The sequence below is a fragment of the Erinaceus europaeus genome, chromosome 2 (genome assembly GCF_950295315.1).
Source record: "Erinaceus europaeus chromosome 2, mEriEur2.1, whole genome shotgun sequence".
NCBI lineage: Eukaryota > Metazoa > Chordata > Mammalia > Eulipotyphla > Erinaceidae > Erinaceus > Erinaceus europaeus.
The window spans coordinates 44,935,986-44,960,242 of NC_080163.1; the positions used below are offsets into that span (position 1 = coordinate 44,935,986).

The 24,257-nt window shown below is 43.1% G+C and overlaps 2 protein-coding genes across 11 annotated transcripts in view; one reads left to right on the forward strand and one right to left on the reverse strand.

Moving 5' to 3' along the window:
- Nucleotides 1-24,257, reverse strand: part of PFDN1 (prefoldin subunit 1) — a 964,801-nt gene that overhangs the window by 702,895 nt on the left and 237,649 nt on the right. The gene's annotated exons all lie outside the window — the stretch shown is intronic.
- The window catches only part of PURA (purine rich element binding protein A), a 145,608-nt gene that overhangs the window by 42,049 nt on the left and 79,302 nt on the right, over nt 1-24,257 (forward strand). For 3 of the 9 annotated variants that reach the window (XR_009546414.1, XR_009546415.1, XR_009546411.1), the window contains exon 1: nt 18,422-18,558. The exons of 1 other annotated variant lie outside the window; for it this stretch is intronic. The gene's annotated coding sequence lies outside the window, so the exon portion shown is untranslated. Of the gene's footprint in view, nt 1-18,317; nt 18,559-23,187; nt 23,587-23,624; nt 23,854-24,257 lie in introns of those variants that run through there. 5 more of the 9 variants (XR_009546412.1, XR_009546409.1, XM_060179090.1 and 2 more) reach the window with 4 other exon arrangements.

Sequence of the window (24,257 nt, forward strand, 5' to 3'; positions counted from 1 at the left end):
ACACCCCTTCACTCTTCATTACTGGCTATCTCTATCCAATAATTAAATAAAGATAATACAAAAAAATTAAAGAAAAAAAAAAGCAGGAAGAAAACTTTCTGAGTAGAGACAAAACTTGAGAGGAAAGGGAGGAAGAGAGAGGGAGAGAGGAGAGACATCTGCAACACTACTTTATCACTCATAGAGCTCCCTCCTTCCCTGCGGGTGGAGATCTGGGGTTTGAACTTGTGTCCTTGTTCAGGGTGAGTGTGTGCTCTACAGAGTGTGGTACTACCGGGTCCGGGTCCCCACCCCCACCCCCAGGTTGTTGTTGTTAAAGAAGTGACTTGGGAAGATTACATTTCAGTGGGGGGAGGGAGGAAGTCACAAGATAACTGGAAAGAGGGCTGCCTGTAGAGAGAACAGCAAAAGCAAAGACAAAGACTCAAAAGTGTGTGGGGGGGGGCATCTAGTACTTATAGAGTAAGCAAAATAGAGGTTAGAAAAACATAAGGTCAGAGAGGTGGAGGACAAAGTGGACAGATCATGTGTGGCCTGCTAGGCTATGATATGGACTTTGAGTGAGACTCATAACTGTCATAAGGTTGTTTGTTTTGTTTTGTTTTGTTGCAGAATCTAGGCCTCACACATGCATAATTTTACCACTCTGGGCTGTTTTTTTCATTCACATGAAAAACAAAGAAGAATGAAAGAAAGAAAGAAAAGGACTAGAGAGAATCTTACCTTACAGGGTACATATCTTTTTAACCAGAACACTGCTCAGTCCGCACACTGAGTAGAAAATTTATTTAAAGTGATCCGGGAGGTGACGCAATGGATAAGGTGTTGGACTCTTAAGCATGAGGTCTTGAGTTTGATCCCCTGCAACACATGTGCCAGAGTGATGTCTGGTTCTTTCTCTTCTCCCATGCCTCTCATTAATAATTAAATTAAATTAAATTAAAAAAGAAAATGTATTTAAAGAAAGGTTTTGGGGCCAGGCTGTGGTGCACCTGGTTAAGTGCATACACTATGTGCGCAAGGTTGGGGTTCAAGCCTCTGCTCCCCACCTGCAGGGGAAAAGCTTCACAAGTGGTTAATTAGGGCTGCAGGTATCTCTCTCCCCTCCCCTTTTAATTTCTCTCTGTCCCTATCCAATTAACAAATTTTTTTAAAAGATTAAAAAAAGAAAGAAAAGAAAGGCTTCGGGTGGATGGGGGCAGATAGCATAATGGTTATGCATACAGACTGTCATGCCTGAGGTTCCAAAGTCCCAGGTTCAGTACCCCACATCACCACAAGCCAGAGATGAGCAGTGCTCTGGTTGAAAGAAAGAAAGAAAGAAAGAAAGAAAGAAAGAAAGAAAGAAAGAAAGATGCCCTATAAGGTAAAATTTCTCCCTAGTCCAAAGGGGAATTTTTTTTTTTCACTGAGTCAAGTCCATAATCCAATTGGAATATGAACTGAAGTATGTATCTTTCCCCTTTTTTAATTTTATTTAAAATTTTATTTTTTGAAAGTCTACAAACTTCTTTTCCCTTTTTTTTTTTTTGCCACCAGGGTTTTCATTAGAGTTTGGTGCCTGCACTATGAATCCATTGTTCCCAATGTCATTTTCTTTCTTTATTCCTTTTTCTTTTTGATAGAGATGGAGAAGTAGAGAGGGAGGGAAAAAGACACACACACACACACACACACACACACACACACACACACCTGCAGCACTGATCTACACACTACTGGCTATGTCACTGCCTGCCCTGTACCTTTTCCTTCCCTTCCTCCTTCCCTCCCTCTCTCCTTTCTTTCTCTTAATTTTTTTAGTTTTAAAATTTATTTCATATCTTTCCATGAGCAAGCATTCCAAGAACTCAGGTTTGAGCCCAAACACAATATGGAGATATGGCATCAGAAGAAATTCTGGTGCTGTAGTGTCTTTGTCCCTGTGTGTCTCTCCATCTGCTCAGAGCAGTAAAACCTTGCACACACAAGTCCCTGGATCTACCCCCGCCCCCAGTTCTCAACTGAATAATGTAGTATGCATGTTTTAAAGATATTTATTTAATTTATTTTGAGTGAGAAAAATCTTCAACATATGTAGTACTAGTGATTAAACCAGAGACCTCAGGTATGCAAGTCCTAAGTTCTGCACACTAAACCCTTTCTTTGTCCACATTACACAGATTTTTGGCTTTTTTACACACACCCCCAACCATAGCATTGCTCAGCTCTGACTTTTGGTGGTGCCAGGGATGGAACTGGGGACTTCTTAGCCTCAAGCATTAAAGTCTTTTGTATAACCACTATGTTATCTTCTTGCCCTATGTATATTTTTAAATAATCCACCTCTTCCAAATATGTTAGAACACACAATGTTATATATTAATAAGAGTGAGCAAGAAAGAAACAGAGCATCAGACTGGTACTTGAAATGCAAGTGATCACTTCAAGCTTGAAGAGTCCAGTGCTTTACCCATCACACTAACTCCCAGGTCACCAAATCTGTGTGTTTTTTTACTGGTGTCCTCCCCACAGTACCTAGGCTGTATCTTTTCTTGTGTTAAAGCTTTTATCATTTTTCCTTCCTGTTTAACCTAGACATGCTGCACCTTAGGGCTAAGGATGCTTCCTAGTGTCTTTGAATATGGAGTTTGTGTTTTTGTTTCTTGCTCTTCTACAAAGACCTCTAAAAATTTTTATTAAATTTTGTTAAAACATATTAAGTATGCCTGATATCACTCAAAATAAGAAACTACACATTAAAATTCCCGGTGGTTGCACACCTGTTTGAGCACATGTATTACAATGTGCAAGGACCCAGGTTTGAGCCCCCGGTTCCCACTAGCAAGGGAAAGCTTTACGAGTGGTGAAGCAGGGTGTCTCTCTGTCTCTCTCCCTATCACCCCCTCCCTCTTGATTTCTGTCTGTCTCTATCCAATAAATAAAGATAATGAAAAGTATTAAAAAGTTCCAATAAGTGATCTGGGAGGTGGCGCAGTGGATAAAGCATCAGACTCTCAAGCATGAGGCCCTGAGTTCAATCCCCGGCAGCACATGTACCAGGGTGATGCCTGGTTCTTTCTCTCTTCTATGTTTCTCATTAATAAATAAAAAAATCTTTAAAAAATTCCAATAAGATACCATTCTGCTATTTACTGGATAGAGACAGAGAGAAACTAAGAGGGAAGGGGGAGACAGAGAGAGAGAGAGAGAGAAATAAAGACACTGCAGCCTTGCTCCACCACTTTTGAAGCCTCCCTTCTAGCAGGTGAGGGCCAGGGGTTTGAACCCAGATCTTTTTTTTTTTTTTAGAGACAGCCAGAGATTGAGAGGAAGGGGGAGAAAGAGATAGACAGACACCTGCAGCCCTGCTCCACCCCTTGTGAAGCTTTCCCCTTGCAGGTGGGGCTTGAACCTGGGTCCTTGTGCATTGTAACATGTGCGCTCAACCAGGTATGTACCACCCCTGAACCCAGATCTTTACATATTGTAACATGCACTCAACCAGGTGAGCTACCACCTGGCCCCAAGATACCAGTGTCTATCTATAGGACTGGTCAGAATCATTTACAAGATTGTTGGCATAGTTGCTCAATGGCTTTTGGCCAGGATCCTCTCCATTCATCGCAGGTAGATTGTCTGAGTGTCCCTGACTGGCAGCCAGCTTCATCCATAACTAGTGACGGAAGAGAGTCCAAGACAGAGCTACAATCTTTTTAGGGTATTTTAAAACTATAGTGAGGAAGTTTAATGTTGTGTGATCTGTGTTGGAAGTAAAGGTTTAACCTCTTGCTTTGCCCCCATTTTACAGATCACCAAATACAAAATGTCAGAAGTGGGGGCTAACAGGTGGCACACCTGGTTAGGTGCACACATTACGGTGCACAAGGACCTAGGTTCAAGTCCCTGGTCTCCACCTGCAGGGAGAAAGCTTCACAAGTGGTGAAGTAGGGCTGCAGATGTCCTTCAGTCTCTCTCCCTCTCTATCTCCCTCCCCCTCTCAATTTCTCTCTGTCCCTAACCAATAATAAATAAGTAAAACATATTTTTAAAATGTCAGAAGCAAATAAAAACCAAAAAGCTCATTTACATCGGATTCTATGAAGGAAAAACACCCGCTGCCAGGGAGATTTGAAACAGTAACTCTTAATTCAGTAACAGCTGATTTTCCTTGGTCAATATAGATGAGACTAGGCAGTGACCCAGGAGCATAAATAGTGGTGGACTCTCAGCCCATAAGTCTCAAGTTAGCTCTCTCACATATGATAGTGTGATGCGCTGATCCTCTCTCTCACGTTAGTAAGTAACAAGTAAAACTTAAAAAGAAAGAAAATCTGATGTTATGAAAATAAGGAAATAAGTCCTAACACATGTTCTTAAAAGAGAACACTTGAAAGAAACCAATCAGTGGTTGACAGCAACTTAACTAAAAGAAATTGCTAGTTATATGAATAAACTTGAAAACACCCACCTGCCATAAATGTGTCCACTTTGATGAATGATTATACCCAAGAATATTTATAATACCATGGAGAAGAAAGCAACTTTTATTTTCTTATGATTTGGTCATGAATATCCATTCAGTCATTTTGTCAGCCACCAAACGTTAATGGTACAGTAGGGGCTTTTGTATTTAATGTTCTCAGAGCTCTCCTTAGGAATATGATACTATATTTCATAATAGTAAAGAAATATAAAACAGGGGGGCTTGGCGGTAGCACAACCGGTTGGGCACACATAGCACCAAGTGCAACGACTGGCGTAATAATCCTGGTTTGAGCTTGGGCTCCCCACCTGCAGAGGGCTGGATTCACAAGCCGTGAAGCAGGTCTGCAGGTGTCCTTCTCTCCCCCTCTCTGTCTTCCCCTCCTCTCCCAATTTCTCTGTCCTATCCAATAACAACAACAACAACAACAACAACAACAACAAGGGCAACAAAAATGGAAGGGATAGCCTCCAAGAGCAGAGAATTAGTAGTGCAGCCACCGAGCCCCAGAGATAACCCTGGGGGCAACAAAAGGGGGGACAGGTGATAGTGCAACAGGTTAACACATGGCACAAAGCTCTAGGACTGGAGTAATGATCCCGGTTGGAGCCCCTGGCTCCCACCTTCAGGGGGGTTGCTTCACTGGCGGTGAAGCAGGTCTGCAGGTGGCTATCTTTTTTTTTTTAATTTTTGTATTTATTTATTCCCTTTTGTTGCCATTGGTTTTTTTTATAAATTTTTTATATATATATTTATTTTATTTTTGAGAGAGATGCAGAGAGAGACACAGAGAGAAACACCAGAGCACTGCTCAGCTCTGGCTTATGGTGGTGCGGGGGATTGAACCTGGGACTTAGGAGCCTCAGGCATGAGAGTCTGTTTGCATAACCATTATGCTATTTCCACAGCCCATTGCAGGTGGCTATCTTTCTCTCCCCCTCTCTATCTTACCCTCCTCTCTCGATTTCTCTCTGTCCTATCGAACAACAATGACAACAACAATAATAACAACTATGATAAAAAACAAGGGCAACAAAAGGGAAAAAATAGCCTCCAGGAGCAGTGGTTTGCATGCAGTACAGGCACTGAGCCCCAGCGATAACCCTGGAGGGGAAAGAAAAAAATAATATATATATATATATATTTTTTAAAAGCGAAGAAAGAAAAAGAAATATAAAACAAACATATAGTCCTCTCTTTCAAAGATCTTTCATTCAAGAAGCAAATAAAAGCAGGGGGTGGGGTAGGGGTAGATAGCATAATAGTTACAGAAAGAGACTCTCAAACCTGACTGAGTCCAAAGTCCCAGGTTCTATCCCCTGCACCACCATAAACCAGAGTTGAGCAGTGCTCTGGTAAAATAAATGAAGGAAGGAAGGGAGGAAGGGAGGGAGGGAGGGAGGGAGGAAGGAAGGAAAAGGGAAGGGAAGGGAAGGGAAGGGAAGGGAAGGGAAGGGAAGGGAAGGGAGGGAGGGAGGGAGGGAGGAAGGAAGGAAGGAAGGAAGGAAGGAAGGAAGGAAGGAAGGAAGGAAGAAAAAAGGCCCGGGAGGTGGTGCACCTAGTTGAGCGCACATGCTACAATGCACAAAGACCCTGATTCAAGCCCATGGTTCTCACCTGCAGGGGAAAAGCTTTGCCAGTAGTGATACAGTGTTTCAGGTGTCTCTCTCCCTCTCAATCACCCCACTCCATCTTAATTTCTGACTGTTACTACGAATAAATAAAGATTTTTAAAAAATACATGGGGCCAGGTGGTGGTGCACCTGGTTAAGCACACACATTACAGTGTGCAAGAACCCAGGTTCAAGCCCCTGGTCCCCACCTGCAGGGAGAAAACTTCATGAGTGATGAAGCAGGGCTGCAGGTGTCTCTTACTCTCTCCCTCTCTATCTCCCCTGCCCCTCTCAATTTCTCTGTCTCTATCCAATCATAAATAAGTAAAAAAATATTTTAAAAAAATACATGTGAGGGAGTCAGGCGGTAGTGCAGAGGGTTAAGCGCAGGTGCTGCAAAGCGCCAAGGACCAGCATAAGAATCCCGGTTCAAGCCCCTGGCTCCCCACCTGCAGGGGAGTCGCTTCACAGATGGTGAGGCGGGTCTGCAGGTGTCTATCTTTCTCTCCCCCTCTCTGTCTTCCCCTCCTCTCTCCATTTCTCTCTGTCCTATCCAACAATGACGACATCAATAACAACAATAATGACTACAACCACAATAAAAACCAACAAGGGCAACAAAAGAAAAATAAATAAATAAATAAATAAATATAAAAAAAATACATGTGGATATGGCAGAGAACACATTAAAAAAAGAAAATAAAAAATAGGCAAATATCAAAATGGCCTTCATTTTTAAAGACAGTAAACCTAAGTATTAGGTTGTTGGGAAAGTCATTTTTTTAACCAGAGTACTGCTCAGCTCTGGTTCATGGTATGGACCTTGAAAAAATCATGTTGAGTGAAATAAGTCAGAAACAGAAGGATGAATATGGGATGATCTCACTCTCAGGCAGAAGTTGAAAAACAAGATCAGAAAAGAAAACAGAAGTAGAACCTGAAATAGAATTGGCATATCTCATCAAAGTAAAAGACTATGGGGTGGGTGGGTGGGGAGAATACAGGTCCAAGAAGGATTCAGAGGACCTAGTGGGGGTTGTATTGTTATATGGGAATCTGGGGAATGTTATGCATGTACAAACTATTGTACTTACTGTTGAATGTAAAACATTAATTCCCCAATAAAAAAATAGTACTAAAAATATATTATTGTAAAAAAAAAGAGTATTTAAGATGAACATTTGGAGTTCTGAAATTTGAAAGGTTAATTCGTGTGGCATCATGTAACTATGTCAAAAGAGGGTGAGCTGAATATCTCTGGAACAATTTAAATACAAAAGAATATACAAAGATATCTTTACTAACACTGGTTCAGTAGAAAGATTCCAGAGCAATAGACTGAAGGAGACTTTTGTTTAAGATAGTTTTGAAGACAGGTGTAAATTCAACATTAGACTGATTTGTGATAGAGTAGTAGTAATGAATATAACTATCTACCACAACCCCACTCCAAATAAGACCACCACCATCACATTCAGCACCATACAACCACCATAACCATCATTACCACCACCACCAAAAAAAAAATTAAATGTAATTTTACATATTTGCATTTCTGTAGAGCATTAACAGGAAATTCCAGCATGTGCATACATTGATACTTACATAAAGTTAATTTAAAAGCAACACCCAACAGCACAGTTAGCAGCCTCCCCCACCTCAGTTTTCATAGCATTAGCAGGAACTATTACACTACTAAATAAATGACTTTCTCTCAAAGGAACGCCCAGGCACAGTAATGTCAAATGAGACTGCAAACTCTTAGTAAAAATGAAGTTTTTAAAAACTATTTTAGAAAAGATAATTCTCCCATTTTAATATATATATATATATATATATATATATATATATATATGTCACTAGGCTGGCAATACTAGTTATAACAATACCACAAATTAAAGGTTAAAACAAATTCTTTTTTAAATTTTTATTTATTTATTTATTTATTTTTGCCACCAGGGTTATTGCTGGGGCTCGGTGCCTGCACTACAAATCCACTGCTCTTGGAATACATTTTTCCTGTTTTGTTGCCCTTGTTGAACAGGACAGAGAGAAATTGAGAGAGGAGGGGAAGACAAAGATAGATACCCGCAGACCTGCTTCACCACTTGTGAAGTGACTCCTCTGCAGGTGGGGAGCTGGGGGCTTGAACCAGGATCCTTGCATGGGGTCCTTGCGCTTTGCACCATGTGCACTTAACCCGCAGTGCTACCGCCCAGCCCCTGTTAAAACAAATTCTTACAAACTGTTTGAGAGTAGTGAACTATTTGGCATTAATTTTTCAGAGTTGAATACTTTATACTTTGTAACCCAGTATCACTACTCCTAGGTATACATCCAAAAGTAATACTTGTATGATCTAGATATTGCATAAGAATTGTTAGGGGGCCAGGTGGTGGCACACCCAGTTAAGTGCACATAGTACTAAGCACAAGAACTCACACAGGAATTCTAGTTCAAGCCCCTGGTTCCCCACCTACAGGGGGGATGCTTCACAAGCAGTGAAGCAGGTCTGCAGGTGTCTAACTTTCTCTTTCCCTATCGCCTCCTCCTCTGTCAAGTTCTCTCTGTCCTATCCAATAAACTGGAAAAAATGGCTGCCAGGTGCAGTGGATTCATAGTGCTGGCACAAGTACAGAGCCTCAGTGATAACCTTGGAGGCAAAAAAAAAAAGTTATAGTAGCAATATACATACATATAATTCCTTTAAAATCTAGAATCAGTCCAACTATGTAGCAAAAAGGGAATGTGTTATGGTATATTTACACTGTCAAATTTTTATGATACAGTACTGAAAATAAACACTTATGTAAGACAACATTAATGAATTTCAGAAACATGTTAAAAGAAAAGATCCTTGAAAACTATACTGGTGATACTATTCTTTTTTTAATTAAATATTTTAATGTATTTATTTATTTATTTATTTGTTAATGCGAGGGATAGGAGAAAGAAAGAGAACCAGGCATCACTCTCGTACATCTGCTGCTGGGAATTGAGCCCTGGACCTCATACTGAGAATCCAATACTTTAGCCACTGCACCACCTCCAGCAAAATATATATATATATATATATATATATATATATATATATAATAACATATATATGTTATTGATTATATTGATTATATACATAAGACAAAGAGTGGAGAGAACGAAGCCAGAGCACACAATAGTACATGCAGAGGTGGGGAGGGGATTGAACTGGGAACTTCATGCATGTGAACCCTGTACTCTACCAGTTGAGCTATTTCTCCCATTGAAATAGTATTTTTATAAAGTTCAAAACCATGCAAATTAAACTGCATACTGTTTTATCACATATACATTTGTGATAATAAAAAGTTAATGGCTGACCAGATAGCTTAATGTGTGCACATGCAACTGCTGTTCGAAACCCAGGTACAATACATTGGAGTACTACAGTACTAAAGAAAGCTTTTTGTACATAAAATGGTGTACTTAACAACCAATCTCAATAAGTATATTTATTTATTCAGCCTCTTTTCCTTTTCTGCAATGTAATTACTGACTTACTTGCTTAGTTAGTTCATCAGTGTATTGATGAGGTCAAATTGACAGGCTTAATTCCTTTTTAGTTCTTGTGATTATGAACTACACCTAAACTTAGAAAGCTGAACTGTTGAGTGACCCCAGAGAAATTGTGTTTGGCTCAGAACAATTCTATCAACATTACACAATAGATAATGTTTTACAGAATATGTGTTAGAACTTCATTGTATTTGATGACAACATATTAATTACAGAGAATAACTAAAGTGACTTATTTGATGTTTCACAATTGATCCCTAAGACAATCATGAATACATATGGCAAATTCAATATGCCTTCTGATTCAAACTGGAATGATTATATTCTATTATGACTGTATTGTATAGTTATAATAGAACCTTTACTCAACCTCATGAAATCTACTCAATCTTGCATTTATGTGCCTAATAAATAAAATACTTCTGAAAAAAAAACTATCTCGGTTTCTTTCTTTCTCTCTCTCTCTCTCTTCCTTCCTTCTTTCTTTCTTTCTTTCTTTCTTTCTTTCTTTCTTTCTTTCTTTCTTTCTTTCTTTCTTTCTTTCTTTCTTTCCCTCCAGGGTTATAACTGGAACTTGGTGCCTGCACTACTAATCCACTGCTCGTGGTGGCCATTTTTTCCATTTCATTGGATAGGACAGAGAGAAATTGAGAGGGGATGGGGAAGATAGAGAGGGAAAGAGTGGGTCCAGGTGGAGGCATATCTGTTTGAATTCACATGTTGCAACGTGCAAGGACCCGGTTCGAGCCCTTGGTCCCCCCCTACAGGGGGAAAACTTTGAGAGTGGTAAAGCAGTGCTGCAGTGTCTCAGTCTCTCTCCCTATCTCCCCCTTCCCTCTTGATTTCTGGCTGTCTCTATCCAATAAATAAATAAAGATGTAAACAATTACAAAAGAAAAAAAAAAGGATCAGGAGAGAAAGACACCTGAAGACCTGCTTCACCACAGGGGTCTCTGGGGGCTTGAAACTACTTACTATGTGCACTTTTTTTTTAATTTATTTATTTTCCTTTTTGTTGCCTTTATTTTTTTTTATTGATGTCGTTGTTGTTGTATATGGCAGAGAAAAATGGAGAGAGGAGGGGAAGACAGAGAGGGGGAGAGAAAGACACCTGCAGACCTGCTTCCCTGTGAAGTGAACCCCCTACAGGTGGGGGAACTGGGGCTCGAACCAGGATCCTTCTGTCAATCCTTGCGCTTAGTGCCATGAGCACTTAACCTGCTGCACTACCACCTGATTCCCTAAAAACATTTTTTATTATACGCGTACTTACCAAGCAAAGAATGATTTTTTAGGAAGCATTGCCTCCTTTACACTCAATACTACCAAGCAACCTGGTCCAACATTTTTATTCTATACATTTAGAGAGAGAGAGAGAGAGAAACAAGAGGAAAAGGTAAGGAGAGACACCAGTACATCACTCCATCATCCATGCAGTTCTCTTTAGTGCTGTCAGTGGTTCATCCCTGTGGCATATGGGATTGAACCAAAGGCCTCATGCACATTAATCTATGTGCTCTACTCACTATGACATCTCATAGCATCTACAGATAGTAATTTTGTTTGAGTATTTAAATAAGAAAATGGTAAGAATATTTTAAAATATTAAAAATTTTGTATATTTCTCATGAAATAAGATCTTGTTTTCCTTTTGACACATTTTACTATCGCTCTTCATCTAATTGGAAAAACGCTTATGCATTCTGTTATAAAAATGACCCAAAATGACTTCAGAAAGTGGTGCTATCTGGTTATATATACACATATGTTCTTATGTAACTATTTAGTCTTGCTCCAAATTGTAAAGTGACAATATATTGGTATCCTAATGGAAGTAAGCAAAGGAGTTTTGGATCACTGTAAAATGTACAATCAATTTCAGCAGTATTTCCCAGTTCGGTTAGACCCACTCTTTGAAAAGGCCCATCTTTTCTTCTCCATCTCTCTCTCTCTTTATATTTATTTATTTTCCCTTTTGTTGCCCTTGTTGTGTTATTGTTATTATTGTTGTCGGATAGGACAGAGAGAAATGGAGAGAGGAGGGGAAGACAGAGTGGGAGAGAAAGACAGACACCTGCAGACCTGCTTCACCACCTGTGAAGCGACTCCCCTGTAGGTGGGGAGCCTGGGCTTGAACCAGGGTCTTTATGCAGGTCCTTGTGCTTTGTGCCACATGCGCTTTACCCATAGCACTGCCACCCAACTCCCCTTCTTCTCCATCTCTTTTTTTTTAATTTTTTTTATTTAAGAAAGGATTAATTAACAAAACCATAGGGTAGGAGGGGTACAACTCCACACAATTCCCACCGCCCAATCTCCATATCCCACCCCCTCCCCACTTCTCCATCTCTAACCTTGTCCATATATCAGTTCTGACTTGGGAACTGCTTTTAAAAAGAAAGCAGGAAACGGAAAAGGTGCAAATAAGAATTCAGAGCCCGGGCTTGACTAAAGTATCAAGCATAACAACCCTTTCCAAATTATCATACTTGTATTCTACAAACTGGCATTCCATTGATCATAGCTAAATGTCAAGTAATAGTATCATTTCAACATGTTACTTTTATTTATTTATTTTCTTTCCATTACCCTTAAACCAGGAAGGAAACAGCAAACCAAAAAGAGTGCTCCAGAATTTGGTTGACTTTCCAATTGTTATTCCAGATAATGCAAGGATTTTCTATTACAATTACTGGAAAAAAATGGAAATTGAAAATATGTATGTTTCCCATAGCAAAAGAACTTGATTAAGACAACACATCTGGGGGCTGGAGATACAGCATAATGTTATGCAAAAGCCTTTCAAGCCTGAGGCTCTGTGGTCCCAGGTTCAATCCCCAGCACAACCAGAACCTAGAACTGAGCAGTGTTCTGGTCTTGGTCGCTCTCTATCTTTCCCTTTGTATCTACTCCTTCTCATTAAAATAAAGAAATAATATTTTTTTAAAGACAACACATCTGGCCCAGGTATTATTAATTCTGTGATGCAAAGACAATTGTTATTAAAAAAAAAAAAAAAAGCAGAGGTAGATAGCATAACGGTTATGCAGAGACTCTCCTGCCTGAGGCTTCAAAGTTCCAGGTTCAATCACCCACACCACCATAAACTAGAGCTGAGCAGTGCTCTGGTAAAAAACAAAAAGAAAAAAAAAAAAAAGAAAAGAGGAGGCTCATAATTAGCTATTGCAATTTGACAACTAGATGAAATTAAAATACTGACCCCTTTATTATTTTTAAAATCTTTTTACTTACTTTGGATAGAGCCAGAGAAATTGGGAGGACAGGGGGAGATAGAGACACCTGCAGACCTGCTTCATCACTCAAGACGCTTCTCCCCCTGCAGGTGGGGGCTGGGAGCTTAAACCTGGGTCCTTGCACACTGATCGCTTTATTCTTAAATTTCATTATTATTGCTTAGTGAGTGGGTAGCATGGCTGATTTCTCCCAGTTCTATAGTGTCACAGCTCTATAATGTCAATAAAGAGATTCCTGTTTACCTGCTTCTGAGATCCGGTTCAATACCATTTAAGAAGCAAGCTAGAAGAACCACTCCAATAACTTCTACACCAACAAAGAAAAAGCTGCCCTTGGTTAGTGTAAAGTCAAGATCATGACCATAGTTTGTCTCAGAACAAACGTAAAGTTTATAAGCTTAATAATCGTGACCACTGTCTTCAAGGTCTTCCCTAAACTGGAAAAACAAACAAACAAAAAACCCCACAAAAAACAGATAAATGCTGGAGGAGCCACTTCACACCCCAAACACGTGCAAACTTTGTTCAACAGAACACTTTACTGCCAAGATGGAGTTGGCAGAAGTTTGGAGCAAAGGCCCTCAGGCTGCATGATTTGCTGGCACTAGTGAGTTTAAAAATCTTAACACAGTACCACTGGGTTTTAGTTCTACCAGTATGTTTGAGCCCCAAACTTGACTTTAAGAAAGGAAGAAGCGAGGCCGGGTGTTGGCGCACCTGGTTTAATGCACATATTACAATGCGCAAGGACCCAGGTTCGAGCCCCCGCTCCCCACCTACAGGGGAAAGCTTTGCGAGTGGTAAAGCAGTGCTGCACTTGTCTCTCTTCTTCTCTATCACCCCTTTCCCTCTTGATTTCTGGCTGTCTCTATCCAATAAATAAAGATAAAAAGACTTTTTTAAAAAGCATCCATCAAGAAAGGCTTTATTAAGTGGAAAATAAAAGAATTTATTAATCCTTCATCCTCTGCCCAGAAACAATTTGATCTTCCATTCCTGATTATCATACCTCTACATGTCTTGGTGGTTATTTACACATTGTAAATTTAATGTGGTCTGTATTAAAATGCATTTATTTTCCTTTTTTCCTAGTTGCTTGGATAAAAGGTGCAAGATCTACTATAAACATACAAGATTAATTACTACACAGTTCTATTCAGAAAGAACTTGATTCAAATAATATTCATATGTCATCATTTAAAACCCGCAAACTTGTGGGAGAAATTAAGATATAGAATACCTGTAGGGCTGAGGAGATAGCAGGGTATGCAAAAAAAAAAAAGAAAAAACCAAAGGTCTCAGGTTCATAGCCCAACACCAGCATAGCCAGAGCTGGGCAGTGCTCTGATAAACAAAACTGTTATTATTTTGCATTTGGTTTATCTTGTCTTCTCAGTTCCCTGAATTTGAGTAATGAGGGATGGTTTATTTATTTATTTATTTTTACCAGAGCACTGCTCAGCTCTGGTTTATGGTGATGGAGTTGGGGTGGGGGTTAAACCTGGGACCTTTTTGTTTGTTTGTTTTTAATTTTATTTTATCTGATAGAACAGAGAGAAATTGGGAGTTGGGCGGTAGTGCAGCGGGTTAAGCGCACATGGCACAAAGCCCAACGACCAGCATAAGAATCCCGGTTTGAGCCCCTGGCTCCCCACCTACAGGGGAGTCGCTTCACAAATGGTGAAGCAGGTCTGCAGGTGTCTATCTTTCTCTCCCCCTCTCTGTCTTCCCCTCCTCTCTCCATTTCTCTCTGTCCTATCCAACATCAACAACAATAACTACAACAATAAAACAAGGGCAATAAAAGGGAATAAATAAATAAGTAAATATTAAAAATAAAATCTGCCACTCCTGGCAGACGTTAAAAAAAAAAAAAGGAACAGAAAGAAATTGAGAGGGGGAGGGAGATAGAGATGGGGAAGGACAGAGAGACACCTGCAGCACTTGATCATTCCTGAAGCTTTCCCCTACAGGTGGAGACCAGGTTAAGTGTGCATGCACTTAGTCATGTATGCCATCACCTGGCCCCTGAATCTGGGACTTTGGAGCCTCAGGCATGAGAGTCTTTTTTGCATAACCACTGTACTTTTTACACACACACACACACACACACACACACACACACACACACACACACACCGTATAAGAACAAATTAGGGGTATGAGGAAAGGAGCCAAGAGGAGTTCATTTCAATGAAAGTTTCAAAAATATCAGCATTTATACAACTAGCAACTTTTTTTTTTTACTTTAAAAATCTGTAAATAGTGGCACAGTGGATAAGGCTTTGGACTCTCAAGCCTGAGGTCCCGAGTTCAATCCCCCGCAGCACATGTACCAGAGTGATGCCCGGTTCTTTCTCTCTCTCCTATCATTTCTCATGAATAAATAAAATCTTTTTTAAAAATTAAAAAAAAAATCTAAATATTTGTTAAACATGCAGTATGAAGAAGCTGGTTTTCTTTGGAAGGTTATTTTATGCTATTTTTTAATAAGAGACCTGGGTGGAAGAGATAACATAATGGTTATGCAAAAAGATTTTCATGCCTGAGGCTCCAAAGTTCAGCTTCCCCAGTACTACCATACACCAGAGCTGAGCAGTACTCTAGTTTCTCTCTGTATCTTTCATCAGAACAAATAAACTACAATTTAAAAAATATATTTATTTTCCCTAGTTTTTGTTGTAATTGATGTCATTGTTAGATAGGACAGAGAGAAATAGAGAGAGGAGGGGAAGACAGAGGGGGAGAGAAAGACACCTACAGACCTGCTTCAAGCCTTGTGAAGGGACTCCCCTGAAGGTGCGGAGCCGGGGGCTCGAACCGGGATCCCTATGCTGGTCCTTGCGCTTTGCGCCACGTGCGTTTACCCACTGTGCCACCGCCGACTCCCTTTAAACTACATTTTTAATTGAGATCAAGTTTAATATAAAGATGCTACTTGTTTTCTGTGCAGTTTTAAAAGAAAAAAAAACAGCTTAAAAACCTTTCTGGGAGTCAGGCGGTAACGCCACGGGTTAAGCCACAGGGCACAAAGTGCAAGTATGGGCATAATGATCTAGTCCCCCCCCCCCACCCCTCCTCACTTGCCAGGGGAGTCGCTTGCCAGGCCGTGAAGCAGATCTGCAGGTGTCTACCTTTCTCTCCCCCTCTCTGTCTTCCCCTCCTCTCTCCATTTCTCCCTGTTCTATCCAACGATGACAACAACAATAACTACAACAATGAAAAAAGAAGGACAACAAAAGGGAATAAATATAAACAAACAAACAACAAAAAAAACCCTTTCTGGGGCTAGGCCATAACTCACTCTATTGAACACACATTACCATGTGCAAGGGCCTGGGTTCAAGTCCCCCAACCCCCACCTGCAGGAATGTTTATGAATGGTGAAGCAGTGCTGCATGCAGGTCTAGCTCTCTCTCTACTTCCTTCTCTCTCAATTTCTCTGTCCTAGCCAAAAAAAAAGAAAAAAATTTCCTCAGTAGTTTCATGAATTTTCTTAATTTTCCTGAATGCCTTTGTTTTTCCTCAAACTTCCTAAATATTCTAATTTTCAGCTATTATGTTATGTTTTCATCAGTTTCTAATCTCCACAACATAGCTGGAAGCATTTAGGACAAAACAGTCTTTAAGGTATCAAGTTGCAGAAGACTAGTTTTAAAGCTATTTATATAGTACTGCTGCCACCTAAAGATGAGGTGAATAAAGAAGCAATTCAAAAGAAAGGACCATCACTCTTAAGCCTGTCTCCAAAAAAAATTATCATCTTTAACTTGGGAATAATAAACATTATTGATACTAGTATGCAGTCGAATTGTCTCTCAGTTCATTGCAGAGCTGTATTTTTTTCTATTGCAGAAAATTTCAAACAAGTCCTCTGTGATTCGGGGTTGCCAAGAACACCTCTCAATGTATTTCCCCGATATCAAGCACTACCTACGGTACAAAGGGGGTGGGGGAATCAGAAGATACCTGGAGGCAAATGTGTGTGTGTGCGCGCGCGCGCGTGCGCGTGCGCGTGTGTAGTGGAAAAAGTAGGTGATCATAAATCTAAGATGTTTCCCTTTATGGGTGACAAACTCCTAGCAACCCTGAAGGATTTGTTTTTGTAACACACACCCCCCCCTCTATAGAGTTAATTACACCTCACTCCTACTTGCCTGAAAGCTTAATTAGATAAGCTTTTTGGAAAAGGCCCCACAATAAGCGAGTTTAAAAGCCTACTAGTGCCTAGTAAAAGGGTGTTTTAGTGTGTATGGCAAAGATAACTATAAACTCAGTTAAAATAAGGACAGTGACTTCAATTTTCTTAAATTACAGACTTTTCTGAGATTGAAATGATTCAGAAAAGTGAAGGCAGTTTCCTATTTATTCTGCAGCAGACAATGTTTTAACCGAACCATCATCTATAGGGACGTCACAGTTGCAGGATGGAGATATGAAGGCCTACAAAATGAGAGGGGAAAAGTTACAATGCACCCAAAAAAACAGAAAAAGGAAAGAAAAAAAATTCTTAAACTTGGTTTAGGGTCGGAAGTTCAAGGGGAATTTTTTTTTTTTTTTTTTTGTCTCGAAGGGACATTTTTCTGTATTTCTTTCCTTGCCTAGCACAGTATGAAAAGAAACGCGTCCCTTCTACTCTCCCTCTCGAGCTCAAGGACGCATAAATCCCAGTCGTCAGGGTGTTTGTCCTTAGCCAAAGTCCCTCACAGGCGCCCCCAGCACCTACACTGCGTGGGAGGAGGGCAGCAAGCCCTCGCTTCCTGTCAAGGGTCCCCAGGGCCTCAGTGTCGTCTGGCCTCTTTCTTCTTCAAGCTAAAACTGCCCTTGCAGGTCCTCTCGGCTGGCATCCGAAAGCCAAGGTGAGACCCTCCCCAGAGATGAAAGGCCCATCGCCTCCAGAGAGATGCGAGACGTGGGGGGGGGTGGGGGGCGGGAGAAGCGTGACGCGGTTGGTAGCGGCAGTGACAGAGACGCCGAGGGCCCGAAGTAGAATCTGACGCAGGCCCCGTAGGCTTCCAGACCCGCCAGAGCTCAGCTCAGGCCTGCAGAGTCCGAGGACACAGAGAAGCCCTCCCCGGGGCGCTTCCGGCGGTGGATGGAGAAAGTGCGGACTGAGAGGCAGCCAGCAGCCCACTCCCCAGACGCGCCCCCAAGGCCTGGGCGGCGGGGCTGTTGACGCGCCAACGGCGGAGAGGGCGCGCGCACGCGCGAGATGGGGGCGGAGGGAGCGCGCTCGAAGGCCGCAGCCGCAGCAACAGAAACCGAGGGACTCGAGCCACGGAGGGAGGGTGGAGGGAGACGGTGGGTAGCGCGGTGCGCGCGCGCGCGCGCGCTGACGTCGCCCGGAGTCACGCACGGAGCGCCGGGTTACGCGCCGACGTCTGGCTGCCACGACTTGCCGTCTGCGGCGGCGGCGGCGGCGGCGGCGGCGAGCAGATCCCGCAGGGGAAGGAGGAGGAGGGAGAGCCGAGAGGGGGCCGGGGTGAGCGAGAGAAGCGGGGTGTGTGCCAGCCTCGCCCGCGAGAAGGAGAACGAGTGAGAGCCGCACCACCCATCCGAGCCGCCGCCGCCTCCCCTCGGCGTCCCGCCCCCGCCTGCCAACCCGCGCTCCTCCCTCCCGAGCCGACGGGACCCGAGTGAAGCGCGGCTCGGCTCGCGCCGCTGTCCAGGACAGGTGTGCGCGCGCGCCCTCCTCCCCTCCCTTCCTTTTCCTCCCCCTTTCCTCGCGCCCGCCTCGCGCGCGCGCCCTCCCTCACCTGCGGCAGGACAGCGCCCGCCCGCCCGCCCGGGTAAGCCCCTCGCGACCTTCCCCGCCGCCACTGCCACGGCTCGAGGTGCCGCCCGCCCCATCCATCCCCTCTCTCTGCCCTCTTCGGCCCCAGGAATAATTAATTACGCTACCATTGTGGGTGTCCCCGCACCCTCTCTTGCTTCATCCCTCCGGGGACCGGGACTGTGCTGCAACAACCCACCCCCTCTACCCCCTGGAGCGCACAAACGCGGGAACTCTCACCTCCAAAAAAGAACAAAGTCACACACACCTCTTAAACAAAACAAACAAAAAAAAAAAAAAAAGAGAGAGAGAGAGAGAAAGAAAGTCCTATCTCCGCTGGCGCTAGAGACCAACAATGCTACAGTTTGCTTAGCAATCCCAAAGCTTCAGCCCCCACCCCCGCTCCCTTGCCTCGGGGCCTGGGCAGGTGTGCCAGTCATAGCTGACACTCCCTGAACACCAGCCCTGGCAGGAGGGGAGAGGAAGGAGGGTTCTGTAATCTAGATTCCATTCCCAGCCCCCCTCTCCTCGGTTCAATACCCCCACCCCCTCAGTGCATACACCCGCTTAAGATACATTGTTAACAATAACAACAAAAATTTAAATAATGCATTGGTGCTGACATCTCAGGCCTAAGGATGGGTGATCCCAAATGTGGCATTATTTGGTACCCCACTGAGTTAGATCAGCTCCAGCAGCTTCATTAACCTTTGTCGGGGCAAACGGAATAGATGTGGCACTGAAGGGCCTTCGGTTTGAGTGACAGTGGGCCACGAAAGTGACCGACATGTATGTAGGGGAAGAGACCTCCTAAACGTGTTTTGAGCCTGAACTTAAAGGCCCGAGCCCGGCTCAGAGAACTTTCTTTGGTTCTTTGCTGTCTACCCCCGAATAAATGCCACCTTCATTTCTGTTGTCTCTGTGGGACTTTGCTGAGGGTTCCATCCAGTTCGTGCTTATCTGGGCCCCTTACCCTGACCCTTACCCTGCCCAGCCAGGACGCTTATGGATAGGTTTTTGCTGCGGTGTCTACGCTCAAGTCCCCTGTCTTTTGGAAGGGAAGTCTCAGTGCTTTACAATGGACTGAATTTGGTTTGACATCTTTCTGTAGAATGTCAGAGAGAAAAAGGAATTTTTGGTTATCTCCAAGACACTCCCCCCCCCAAAAAAAAACTGACTTTTTCGAATTGCGCCTTTGAAAATTGAGTGTGTTGAGCAGAGTGTAGGGAGAGCTGATTTCATTCCTTTGGGTACTAGTAAAACATTTAAGTATCCGGAAGAGAGAGCTGTTAGCACTTGCAACGGCTCTGTTTGGACCTTTTGGGTACTTAAAATGTTGGGTTTTCTGAAGTTTTTGTCGAATTGAGAATGTGTGCTTAGTTTATTTAAAACCTGCAAATATTTATAATGAACATTTTGTGAAATGTGAGGATTCTATCAAATGGGTTGTTCTCTTCAATCTTAAATGTTTAATTCATGCCTATATGCTTAAACATCAAAATAGCATTGTAGAGGCATAATTTTAAAGAATAGGCCGTTAGGGGATATTAGGAAGGTTATATGCTTTTTAAAATGGTTGGTGAGATGTTAATACTGTTAGTCTTTGTCGTTGTTGTTAAGATTTACTTGAGAGTTGCCTTAGTTTTCCAGGTAGCTCAAGGAAGAAATGGGTAATTTCTGCACTTTGAACACTTGCAGTTCAGCATTCCTGCAAGTCTTAATGATTTGGGTATTGAAGATAATTGTCTGATTTTAGGCATTTAACCTAAGTGGAACTTAAAAGTAGAAGTGCTGCAGTTCTTGCTTCTCTTTATTTTGGAAATCTGTGATTTTTGTGAATTATCTTATAAGTATATTGTTTCTGTTGGGAACCTCATAATTAAAAAAAAAGAACTGAACTACTCAGAGATAGATTTCTCTTTTGCAAGCTTATTTTATACATGATGCATTACTTTTACTTATAAAAACCAAAGCTGAATTAGATTAGTTCAGAATCACTCCTTGTTGAAGGTGAGGAAAATTAAGACTTTTGTTCTCCCCAGTGTTTCATTTGCACACAATTTTTTGTTGGTAAGACTTTGTTAAAGATTTAGAGATAGGGTAATTAGAATAGACCAATCTCTACCTCTTCAAAATGTGTAAGTGGTGATAGTAAAAGAAGTCAGGAAAGCTGGAGACATCAATTTTTTTTCTAACTAAGCAAACTTTGAGGAGAAAGAGGATATTTTGAAAGGTTTTCATTAATAGAGGTATTTTGCTGCATATTGATATATTTCGTTTGTCATTTATCTTTCCTACATTGTAATGAAATTACAAATTAAAATTTATTACTTTGCTTTAATGTAACAAATCCAAATGTTAGACAGCATAACTGACTTAATTCAAAATCAAGTTAATGTATTTTTTAGGTAGTTAGCAAATATCTAGGAATCTTTTTAAATCCATAAAATTTCTTACAGATTTTCAATGTTAGGACTCAAGTCTACCTCTGAAATTGTATTTAAGGTTTTAAACTTTTTGTTGTAAAGCATTCCTGGGAGTTAGTATTCATTCTCTCCAGCCTGCCTTTTAAGGCTACTGTATCCTACAACCTAAGGAAAGCCACCTTTCACCACCCACCCACCCAGTCTAAAAGCCTACACTTAATAGGCTTATCCTTACGTGAATGGTCTTGTTTGAGTGGTGAAATTGTGTTAAATGTCTAATTTATTTTTTAATTACTTTGAAAAAGGCATTTAACCTTCTTTGCTTTTTAGATCATAAAGTAGGCGAGATGCTTGTTTTAAGACAGAAACTATATATATACATATATAATAAATAGCATAAAGAAATGAGCACATATTTAGATGGAGAGATCCAGGTATCAGACATTTGCTGACTTGGACTTAAACATACAGATGAAATTTGTGTTTTCTTTAGAAGTGTCATCAGTTATCTCTGCACTGGGCAAGGCAGTCACTTTTTTTCAGAAAATCAAGGCACTTCCAAACTTAAATCTCTTCAGAGTCCCTGCACGTAAGCATTTAGGACACAGTGAAAGAATTTAGACTCTAAAGTCAGTTAACCAGGAAAGGCACCAAATTTGAGCCCGAGTTTTATATCCTGGGGGAAGCAGTCATATAAGCATGGAGGAATGATAGGGACTAACAAGGGGTAAGCTCCCTCATCACAGTCCTATTGACTTCATTGCTGCTTTGAAGTCTCACTTTGGGGCAGGACTTGTCCCCATACTTGATAAACCTTTGGAAGTATCATTGACCCTCCTAGATAGGACTTCAATTGGTTTTAGCCTCCTTGCAGAGGGAGCGCAAAGCCTAGGTGCATAATCTGGCCAGTCAGACTTTGAGTCTCTGCTTGGGGCAGGGGTCTATCCAGGGTCCTGATCGCTACTTTGTGAGCCTGTAGGAACCACCACTTCTTTATGTTTTTCTCCCCTTGGTAAGAAGTGCGCCCACAGTTCCAGTGTCTCCTTCCCAGTGGATTTAGGAATAGGAGGGCATGCCGAAAAATCGGCACTCACAGGCTATTTCCTGAGGATGCCGCCAATGAAAGAGGGAATTCTGTGGGGCCCACAGTAGATTTTACTCTATCAAAATAGGGCCTCCTTTCAAGGGAGCTATTTCAGGTATTTCTGGACAGGTGGGTGGGTCAGGGACTGGTTCACAGGACTACCCTCACTTTGCACTTTGGCAATAAGGGTGTTTTGCCTCTTTAGCCAGAAAATGGCAAACTTCAACCCAAAGATGAAGTAGCTAATGCTACGTAGAATGGAACTCTTGCTAAGAGAAAAGGCAAGTTGTGAATAAGCTAGATGGGGTTTGCCAAAGAGCTGATGGGGATATATTAGAGGGCTTTCGGGCTCAGGTGTTGACAGGGCTCATGCCCTGGACTGGTCTGGCTTTCTTGATCCTTAGTTCTCTACTCCGATTTGCAGGAAGTTTAGACAACCAGGTATGAAGCTGTCTGAGGGACTAAAAGTGATTGAGATAAATCTCTTAACTTTGGGGGCTGGCGGGGTGAGGGGGGGAGTTCAATGGGGATGAAACCTGAAGATAGAATAAGCGAATTCTTCTCAGAATGGAGGTAGCAATCCATACCTGAAAATTCCCGTAGTAGAGACGGTAAAGTCTATATCCTCTGACATCCCCCACCCCCACCCCCACCCCATAAGGTGATGAGGGAGAGTGTAAGGGCATTATCCAGGGTCCTTGGAGACTTAACTCTCCCACAGTTCCTGCGACTGCAGACTGCAGTGAAGGACAGGGAGCATTCTGTCTTTAAAAAGGAAAATAGGCCCTAGATTATGCCTCAGATCAAGGAAGTGAGAAAGCAATGATTTCTGAGACCAGAGAGACCCCATTCACTTGTCACTGCCCCAAATCTCATTGGTTAATTAATTATCTGTAACCGCCTGGAATCCAGTGGTCATTTAATGCTTTACTTTTTGGTGGTGGCGGTGGGGCTCTCCTTGACACTTGGAGTTTTAAGGGAGGAGGGGTAGAAAGGGGTAGGAGAACCTGCTTTAATGAATCTGGTAAGGAAATGCGTTTCCCAGGAAATTCCTGACATTTTTAGCTTGTGAATTTCCTAAAGTCTGCTGGGTCTTCTCCTCCATTCTGGATCCTTTCCGAGAGGAAGAGTGGACTAGGGGCTGAAGCTCATCAGGGCCTGGTTCATCCGCAGAGCTGGCTGGCAACCCAGACTGGCTCAACCCTGAGCAGGGTGCCCCCCTTCCCCAAATCTGGGAAGGAGGGGGAGGCAGGCTGGCAGTCGTGGGCCCAAAGGGGCCTGCTTGAAGGTTTTTGGGGAGGAATGTGAGGTTTCTTTTCGGTTGTTGCTTGGGGGGGAAGAGCGGAGTTCACGGGATCAGGCACTGCAGGCACCCGGGCCCTAGTGCGGCGGCCGTGCTCAGCCCGGCTCCCCCCGCCGGTGAGTGCGCCCGCCCGCCCGACTGTGCGGGGCTGCGGTTGGGGGGAGGGGGGAGTGGGATCATCTGAGGCCAGAGCCGCTGCCGTGCGCGGGGAGGGGGAGCCGCGGGAGCGAGGGAAGGGAGAGAGGGGAGGGACGGGCTAGGTGTCTGCTGCTCCGCGCCACTGCTGCCGGCGCCCCGTCCTCATCCCTGGCAGCCCCTCCTGCAGCTGAGGGTTACCACCGCACTCCCTCTCCTTTGCGCTGCGGACAGGGCTCTGCTTTGCGGTAGGAGACAGCCCGGCCGGGCGGTGGGTGGGCCCGTCTGGGTTTGGGTCTGGGTCTGGGTCTGGTCTGGCTGAGGCCGGCGGGGAGGGAGGGGGTGACCGTGACTCGGTGTCCCCTCTCTGCAGTGGGGCTCTGAGGCGCTGCGCAGGCCCCTCCCCCAGGCCCCCCTGGGGGGTCACAGGAAAGCAGAGCGGAGGCCCCCTCCCTCCGCTGAGTCTGGCAGACCCCTTCTCGCCCCCAGACCCCAGCTCCCCAGAAAGAGGCTGCACAGGGTCTGGTCAACAGCGACAGCCATAGCCGTGGTGGTGGCGTCGGCGGCGGCAGCTGCGCCGCGGCGGGTCCCACCCCCCACCCCCACCCCAGGCAGGGGTGTAGGGTGAGGGCTGGCGGGTGGGCGCCGCCTG